We start from the raw sequence: 10,048 nt of genomic DNA, 5'->3' as shown, positions 1-10,048 counted from the left end.
TGTAATAAATGTATACATACACATGAAATCCCATAGTAAAGATTATGTAAATACCGAACTGATACTTTCTGAAGGAATATAGCTGCTAAGTACCAATTGTAATAAGTCAAACTTTAGTGCTTGCTGAATAAAAAACTATAAAAATTGGTCTTAGGATCAAGCGTAAGAGGAAAAAATAAAAAAATAAAAAAAAAAAGGGGGGGGGGGGGTTCCTCCGCTCCTGTAAAAGAATGGAGATAAAGCAGTCGGCAGAGCACAAATATAGCTTCAGGGGTCTAAATTTCTGAGTGAGGGGCGCCATCTTCCTTGTCCTCGGCGTGTGGCCGGGGTGGCCCAGATAGGTGAGGTATGAGGAGTAGAAGGTGGTCTTGCAACTGTGCCCGGGTCCAGAAGTCCCAATTTTACTAGAAGATCTTTACCTTCTGAGATATTGAAAACTGTGTAAGTAGTACCATTGTGGGGGACTGTTAATTTAAACGGGAAACCCCACCGGTATCTGATATGAGCTGATTGTAATACCGATGTTATCTCTTTCATTTTGCGTCTCCTCTCCAGGGTGGCTTGTGAGATATCTGGGAATATTTGGATTCTCGAGCCATCCAATTCAATATTTTGCATGTTCCTAGATGCTCTAAGTATACTTTCTTTTATGAGGAAGTCTTTCATGCACAATATAATGTCCCGTGAGGGTTTATCTGGGGGAGGCTTGGGGCGCAGGGCCCTATGAATCCTATCGCACATAAATGAGGACGGAGGTAAATCTGGGAGGAGGCTGTGGAACAACTTGGACACCGCAGGTAACAATTCCGTGACAGACTCTGGGATGCCGCGAATCCGTAGATTATTTCTGCGGTTGCGATTGTCCAAATACTCCACTTGTGATTGTAAGTAAGAGTGGTTTTCTGCCAAGAGCTCAAAGTCCCTTCTAAGATCGTTGTGCGCAAGTGTAAGTTCATCATGTTTGGTTTCTAGAACATCTGTGCGATTTCCTAGAGTAGCAATTTCTTGGGTGAGTGTGTTTGTTGTTTTTTGTAGTTCACACTGTATTTTGTCTACAAGTTTTTCGTAGATCTTGGTTAGACTGGAATCCAAGTCAGCCTTTGTGATCTGGGAGGGGAGATCGTTGATATTTTGTTTTGAAGGAGACTTTACTTGAGGGCCAGTGACGGCCGTGCAGGGCTGCTCCGGTGATGAGCTGGTGCCCTTTTGAGCCATGTTCTTTTGCTCCTTATTGCGTAGTGGGTATGTGGTTAATAAGTGCTGTTGCGCACAGCGATTGTACGCCTTCCTGCCCGACGGCATGCACTAGTATGAAATGTATGGATTTTTATGTGAAAAATTATTATTAAAGGCAATAGAACACTATCTGTCGTATTGAATCCTCGCTGAATCGATGGGATTATTGGATATGTATGCTGAACTGCATCGCGGCTCGCAAGCGTCCCCAATTGTATGGGAGTATATCTTTAGTCCATTTTATTTCGTGGTCTCAGGGTTATAGCCTGTGTCAAGATCATTGTGCAGCTACATTTTGCCAGAAGAGTACTTGGGGGTTGCTCTTGGGGACCCACAGAGAGCAATTCCGGGCTGTTATGGGGTAGAGAGGGGGTGGGTGCAGCTGGAAGTGGGGATAAGATAGGGAGGGGATGTAAACTTGTCTGCGCCTTGGCCTGAGAGGACCCCCCAAGGAGATGTGTTGCTGTGATATAGCAGGGAGAGGATGGAAATATAATTATAATGTAGCTGGGTGGGAGTCACAGTACAGGGGGACAGTAAGGCTGTGGGTGGGTTAGGGGTGTACCAAGCTGCCCGTCTCTCACCTTAGTGCTTGAATCAGGTAGAGCTCCTCTGGTCTCCCCTGGGGCTCAGTGACTCTGCAGCTCCGGTCCTCTGGTGATGGAAAACGAGAGGAGGCAGCCGTCAAACCTGTATGATGTGGCCTGGAGAAGCTGGAGCAGGCCTCAAGATGGTGGACGGCTCCCGGAGGCCCGAGAAGGCCGCAATACGGATCACAGGGTGGACGGGAGGCCGAGGGACCGAGAGCCAGCCGGGGTGGATGATCGTTAGATCGGATGGCCCCCGCAACAAGTCCCGGACGATCCGTGGGCCTCGAGGGCCGCAAAATGACAGCCGGGTGATGAAATAGGCCGCAGGCCGGAACGCTGTGCCGGCGGACCGCCGTGGGGCAGGAGCTCTGCGGTCCGCTGTTCGGCCTCGGGTACCGCCGCTAATGCTGGCAGAGGGGGGCCTCCGATGTTCCGGTAGAGCGCCTTGGGAAATGCCGGTGGATCCGGAGGCCTTGTAGGCCGCAAGATGGCGGCCGGAGATCCGGGGATGGAGATGTCCTCGGAACGGGCCGTGATGTGGCCTGGTCACCAATATGGAACAGATCAGCTCCGAGGGAGCCCAGATGCTGGTGCGGAGGGTCTGGAGGCGAAAGGAGCTGTCGACGGCACTGGATGGCAGCGGATTGCTTCCGAGGCGGCGGAGCTCATCCGAAGTGCGACTGTCTGGTATTGATTCCTTTTAATGGACGGATTGAATAAAATCGTATATATGTTTTATTTTTGAGACATCGCGGTGCCCGATTTTCTTTCTCTTTGATTGTACATTTAAAAAATGATTTTTATTCCAATTTTGGGTCAGTTTTCAATAAAAAATCATTAACATTGACCACTAAATGAAGGTCCAACGTATCCTGAAAGAACACGGTATAATTTACTGGGCTCCAAGAGACATCCCAATCCAGCAAAGAGACATCCCCATTTAGTAATAAGACAGCCCAATCCAGCAAAGAGACATCCCTTATCCAGCAAAGAGAGATCCCATTCCAGCAAAGAGACATCCCCATATAGTAATGACAGCCCAATCCAGCAAAGAGACATCCCCATTTAGTAATAAGACAGTCCAATCCAGCAAAGAGACATCCCTTATCCAGCAAAGAGAGATCCCATTCCAGCAAAGAGACATCCCCATATAGTAATGACAGCCCAATCCAGCAAAGAGACATCCCCATATAGTAATGACAGCCCAATCCAGCAAAGAGACATCCCCATATAGCAAAGAGAGATCCCAATCCAGCAAAGAGACATCCCCATATAGTAATAAGGTAGCCCAATCCAGCAAAGAGACATCCCTTATCCAGCAAAGAGAGATCCCATTCCAGCAAAGAGACATCCCCATATAGTAATGACAGCCCAATCCAGCAAAGAGACATCCCCATATAGCAAAGAGAGATCCCAATCCAGCAAAGAGACAGCCCCATATAGTAATAAGACAGCCCAATCCAGCAAAGAGACATCCCCATATAGCAAAGATAGATCCCAATCCAGCAAAGAGACATCCCCATATAGTAATAAGACAGCCCAATCCAGCAAAGAGACATCCCCATATAGCAAAGAGAGATCCCAATACAGCAAAGAGACAGCCCCATATAGTAATAAGACAGTCCAATCCAGCAAAGAGACATCCCCATATAGCAAAGAGAGATCCCAATACAGCAAAGAGACAGCCCCATATAGTAATAAGACAGCCCAATCCAGCAAAGAGACATCCCCATATAGCAAAGAGAGATCCCATTCCAGGAAAGAGACAGCCCTATATAGTAATAAGACAGCCCAAACCAGCAAAGAACATCTCTTATCCAGCAAAGAGACATCCTTTATCCAGCAAAGAGAGATCCCATTCCAGCAAAGAGACATCCCCATATAGTAATGACAGCCCAATCCAGCAAAGAGACATCCCCATATAGCAAAGAGAGATCCCAATCCAGCAAAGAGACATCCCCATATAGTAATAAGACAGCCCAATCCAGCAAAGAGACATCCCCATATAGCAAAGAGAGATCCCAATACAGCAAAGAGACAGCCCCATATAGTAATAAGACAGCCCAATCCAGCAAAGAGGCATCCCCATATAGCAAAGAGAGATCCCATTCCAGGAAAGAGACATCACCATATAGTAATAAGACAGCCCAATCCAGCAAAGAGGCATCCCCATATAGCAAAGAGAGATCCCATTCCAGGAAAGAGACAGCCCTATATAGTAATAAGACAGCCCAAACCAGCAAAGAACATCTCTTATCCAGCAAAGAGACAGTCCACTCATGTGCTCGGATGGCCCCAGCGCTCAGACATCCAAACGTTCAATCAAAGAGAAAAAAAATCCGGCACCACGATGTCTCAAAAATAAAACATATACAATGTTTTTAAATCCATCTAATAAAATAAATCAATACCTGTAATTATTGATGCGTTTCAGCCTTGTACCTATGACTAAGGCCTATGAAAGAGGCTGAAACACGTCAAAAGTTACAAGTGTTGACTCCTTTTGTTGGACGGATTTAATAAAATCGTATATATGTTTTCTTTTGGCAATATTATAGTTTTCTCTTTGATTGTACATGACAAAAATTATTTTTATTCAAATTTTAAAAAACACGGTATAATTTTCCCGGAAACACAGAGTAGTACTAATATAATACAAAGTTGCAAAGCTTTGTTCAGATGTTAAAGGCAGAAGGTTTATTAAGATAAAAAAACTTTTGTGTGTAGCAGCCCCCCCCCCCCCAGCACCCCCCTATTTACTTACCTGAGCCCCATCTCTCTCCAGCGATGTCCACAAATGTCTAAGCCGTCCGGGACACTCCTCCTTATTGGCTGAGACACAGCAGCGGCGCCATTGGCTCCCGGGGCTGTCAATCAAAGTCAGTCAGCCAATCAAAAGGGGGCAGGGCTTAGTGTCTGAATGGATACACGGAGCTGTGACTCGGCTTGGGTGCCCCCATAGAAAGCTGCTGGCTGAGGGGGCACTCGATAGGGGGGAGGGGCCAGGAGCCACAAAGAAGGACCCAAGAGGAGGAGGATCCGGGCTGCTCTGTGCAAAACAAACTGCACAGAGGAGGGAAGTATAACATGTTTATTATTTAAAAAACAAACAAAAAAAAAAAACGAGACTTTACAATCACTTTAACCCCTTCAGCCCAGGAAGGTTTTACCCCCTTCCTGACCAGGCCATTTTTTGCGATATGGCACTGCGTTACTTTAACTGACAATGGCGCGGTCGTGCGACACTGTAACCAAATAAAATTGGTGTCCTTTTTCCCCAAAAATAGAGAATTTTTTTGGTCATATTTGATCACCTCTGCGATTTTTATTTTTTGCTCTAAAAAACAAAAATAAGCGACAATTTAAAACAAAACAACATTATTTTACTTTCTACTGTAAAACACATCCAATAAAATAACAAATTTCCTCTTTAGTTCAGGCCTATATGCATTCTGCTACATGTTTTTGGTAAAAAAATAAAAATAAAAAATATCCCAATAAGTATATATAGGTTTGCGCAAAAGTTATCGCGTCTACAAACTATTGGTATCGTTTTATGGCGTTTTTATTTTTTACATTTTTTTACTAGTAATGCCGGTGATCAGCAATTTTTAGTGGGACTGCGGCATTGCGGTGGAAAAAACGGACAACTAACTGAGACTTCTGACACTTTTGCAGGAACCGGTAACACTAATACAGTGATCAGTACTAAAAATATGCACTGTCACTGTACTAATGACACTGGCAGGGAAAGGGTTAACACCAGGGGCAATCAAAGGGTTGGCTGTGTGCCTAGGGGGTGGCTTTTTAACTGTGTGGGGGGATGAACTGACTGGGGGAACACAAGGATCTGTGTTCCTGCTTAGCGCCTGCACGCGAGACTTTGCGATCGCGCATGCGCGTGCGTGCGTGCGCACAGGCACAATCCCTGTTGGCGCCAGACGGACTATTTAAAGGGAGTTCATTCCTATATCCTTTGCTGACTGTTCTTCAGCTGTGCCCTGTGTCCTGATTGATCCTGCATGTTCTCCCTGTTACTTACCTGGCGTGTTCTTGGTATGATCCCAGATTCTGCTTCTGTCTTGTCGGTTACCCTCGACCCGGCTCCGTTCCTGACTGTGTCTCAGGTCATGACTTGGTACCTCGCTGCCCACCTGTTGACGACCCCCGGCTATTCCCGAGACCCTGCTTCTGCCTCTGATCCTGTCTCCCGTGCTTGCCTGGCTGTCTGCTGCACCAGCTCTGTACACCACTGTATGTCCAGGCCTCCAGATCCCTGACAAGCTGCCTATCCAGAACCATCGGCGTAGGCTTGGCGCCAATCGGCCTATTTAGGTGTCCCCTGCAATGTCCGATCTGCAGCTCCCTGTGCCCTAGTACCCGTTACCTTGCTTTGAAGCTCCTGATCTCCTGACTACCCGGCTTGACCTTTGGATCATCCCGTTTGCTGCCCGCCCTTGACCTCGGCCTGTCTGTGACCTTGAACCTGCCTGCTCCACTGTACCGCGCTGCCCGCCTGCTGCCAACCCTGCCTGTGGCCCGGACTTTGAACTTGCCTGATCCCTTGTACTGCACCACCTGTCTGTTGCCGACCGTGCCTGTGTCTGGACTTGCCTCACCAGCTCTTGCTCTGCATCCGCTGCCAACGTCCAGCTGCCTAGGGACCTCCGACCCATCTGCATCAGGCCCTCGGGCCTCTTCTCCTGCATCAAACCCGCCAGGCTCTCATACCAGCCTGCACTCCCGCGCCATACTACCAGGGGGCCCGCGAACCAGACACGTAAGGGAGGCCTTCCCCTGCTACCTCGGGCTCATCAGTCAGGTACGTTAAGTCTGACACCACCACAAGGGGGCACTGCGGTTGAATTTTCACGCTGTAGGGTTTTTCAGAGCTCATGCTGTAGACTCGCCACCGCAACTTTGCTCTCGCTAGAGACTTGCCACGCAAACTTCGCTACAAATTGGAAAAGTGTCAACTGGGACTCGTGCTTCAAGCGCTCGGCACATGTACAACTTGGCGGTGAAAAATGTGCAGCAAGTTAAGAAACTTACAATTCGACACTGCCACACATTTGTGGCAAGTTATCCTTGCTGTCTGGTAGATCGTTGAATGGTGAGATAAAATAATAATCTTTGAGAAAATGCTCGTGTCATGCAAAAAAAAATTAAAAAAAAAAAAATCCACACCAAAATATTTATGTTTATGAATTGAACATTTCTGAAGGAGATCACAATATAAAATGGCATATAGAGTAAGATAAACCTATTTATTTATCTATTTATTACAGGTATTTATATAGTACCAACAATGTATGCAGAGCTTTATATATTGTACATTCACATCAGTCCCCGCCCCCGAGGAGCTTACAATCTGCGGTCCCTAGCTCACATGTATACAGTACATATACTGTGTATATATATATATATATATATACTAGATAGTGAGGCCAACTGAGACAGGAGCCAGTTAGCCTACCGGCATGTCTATCTTGGTGTATTGAGCCTATTATATCACTGTTACATCACCAAAGGTCCGCTATTCATTGGTATTTATGTAAATAGGAACCCATTCATTGTCGATCATAAGTATTAGACCCCGGTAACATTGGCCATCAGTGAAGTGCCCTCAATCATTGGTTTCCAGTGGGGGAAGGCCCTATTACATTGGTGTCATCACGTGAAGGTCCCCTATTCATTGGTGTTTATGTAAATAGGAACCCATTGATTGGTGATCATAAGTATTAGACCCCGGTAACATTGGCCATCAGCAACATGCCCTCAATCATTGGTTTCCAGTGGGAGTAAAGCAATATTACATGGGTGTCATTGGGTGAAGGTCCCCTATTTACTGGTGTCCATGGGAAAAGGGATCCCCCCATTAGTAGTCAGTGGTTACTTACCTAAAACAGAAGCTTCTCGGGACGTGCCAATTCCTGCACCAGAACCATACTTCGTGTTTGGGGCAACCCAAAGACCCAGAACCCAGCCAGGGCACCTTCATTTTACTAATGTTCCTTAGTGGTCACCTGGCCACCGAGATTCTGGGTCCCATTACAGGCCAGGGAAACCAATACCTATAATGTCAGAGGTCCTTGTGCATGCGCAAGGGCTGCATAACTGATACGTAGCGTATGTGCATGCCATTGATTTTTGCATCCGGATTCTTGTCATCACTGGCACTTCACATGCGGGTGTGGGAAGGTATATGAACTCTCCGCTCACAGATCAAGTGCTAAGCAGGGAGCCGCCACACACTAGAGGGGTCACTGATGTCCACATTTATTAGGAAGGAAATCCACAAGCTTGACAGTAACTAAGGCCTGTGGGTGAAATGCGTTAGTGGGGTGAGGACAAGTCAAGCTTGTGCCTATTCTTCCCAATAAATGCAGACTCCAGTGACCCCTCTAGTGTGCAATGGCTTTCTTATTACCATGTAGACCAGTGGTCTCCGAACTGCAGCCCTTTGCTTGTCTTTATCCAGTCCTTGGGGCATTATTCCTCCTATTGATAAGAGACACTATTCTGCCAACATACACCAACAATGGGGCACTATTCCACTCAATGACACCAATGATGGGGCACTATTCCACTCAATGACACCAATGATGGGGCACTATTCTTCTCAGTGATGGGGCACTATTCCTCTCAATGAGGGGGCACTATTCCACTCAATGACACCAATGATGGGGCACTATTCCACTCAATGACACCAATGATGGGGCACTATTCCTCCCACTGACACCAATGATGGGGCACTATTCTTCTCAGTGATGGGGCACTATTCCTCTCAATGGCGCCAAAAATTGGGGCACTATTCCTCTCAATGACACCAATGATGGGGCACTATTCTTCTCAGTGATGGGGCACTATTCCTCTCAATGAGGGGGCACTATTCCACTCAATGACACCAATGATGGGGCACTATTCTTCTCAATGAGGGGGCACTATTCCTCTCAATGACACCAATGATAGGGCATTATTCCTCTCGATGACACAAACAATGGGGTATTATTCCTCTCAATGATGCCAACGATGGGGCACTATTCCTCTCCATGACGTCAACAATGGGGCGCTATTCCTCTCAATGACACCAATGATGGGGCACTATTCTTCTCAGTGATGGGGCACTATTCCTCTCAATGAGGGGGCACTATTCCTCTCAATGAGGGGGCACTATTCCTCTCAATGACGCCAATGGTGGGGCACTATTCCTCTCAATGACGCTAATGATAGGGCATTATTCCTCTCGATGACACAAACAATGGGGTATTATTCCTCTCCATGACGTCAACAATGGGGCGCTATTCCTCTCAATGACACCAACGATGGGGCACTATTCCTCTCCATGACGTCAAAAATGGGGCGCTATCCCTCTCAATGATGCCAATGATGGGGCACTATTTCTCTCAATGATGCCAATGATGGGGCACTATCCCTCTCAATGACGCCAATGATGGGGCACTATTTCTCTCAATGACGCCAATGATGGGGCACTATTCCTCTCAATGACGCTAATGATAGGGCATTATTCCTCTCGATGACACAAACAATGGGGCACTATTCCTCTCCATGACGTCAACAATGGGGCACTATTCCTCTCAATGACACCAACGATGGGTCACTATTCCTCTCCATGACATCAAAAATGGGGCGCTATTCCTCTCAATGATGCCAATGATGGGGCACTATCCCTCTCAATGACGCCAATGATGGGGCACTATTTCTCTCAATGACGCCAATGATGGGGCACTATTCCTCTCAATGACGCTAATGATAGGGCACTATTCCTCTCGATGACACAAACAATGGGGTATTATTCCTCTCAATGATGCCAACGATGGGGCGCTATTCCTCTCCATGACGTCAACAATGGGGCGCTATTCTTCTCAATGATGCCAATGATGGGGCACTATTCCTCTCAATGATGCTAATGATGGGGCACTATTCCTCTCAATGACGCTAATGATGGGGCACTATTCCTCTCCATGACGCCAACAAAGGGACACTATTCCTCTCAATGGCACCAATGATGGGGCACTATTCCTCTCAATTACACAAACAATGGGGTACTATTCCTCTCATTGACTCCAATGATGGGGCACTATTCCTCTCAATGACCACAATGATGGGGCACTATTCCTCTCAATGACACCAATGATGGGGCACTATTCCTCTCAATGACACCAATGATGGGGCACTATTCCTCTCAATGACACCAATGA

This window comes from Lithobates pipiens, unplaced genomic scaffold (assembly GCF_037356315.1).
Source record: "Lithobates pipiens isolate NorthernLeopardFrog02 unplaced genomic scaffold, aLitPip1_a1.2 Scaffold_110, whole genome shotgun sequence".
NCBI lineage: Eukaryota > Metazoa > Chordata > Amphibia > Anura > Ranidae > Lithobates > Lithobates pipiens.
This window is presented reverse-complemented; position numbering follows the sequence as displayed.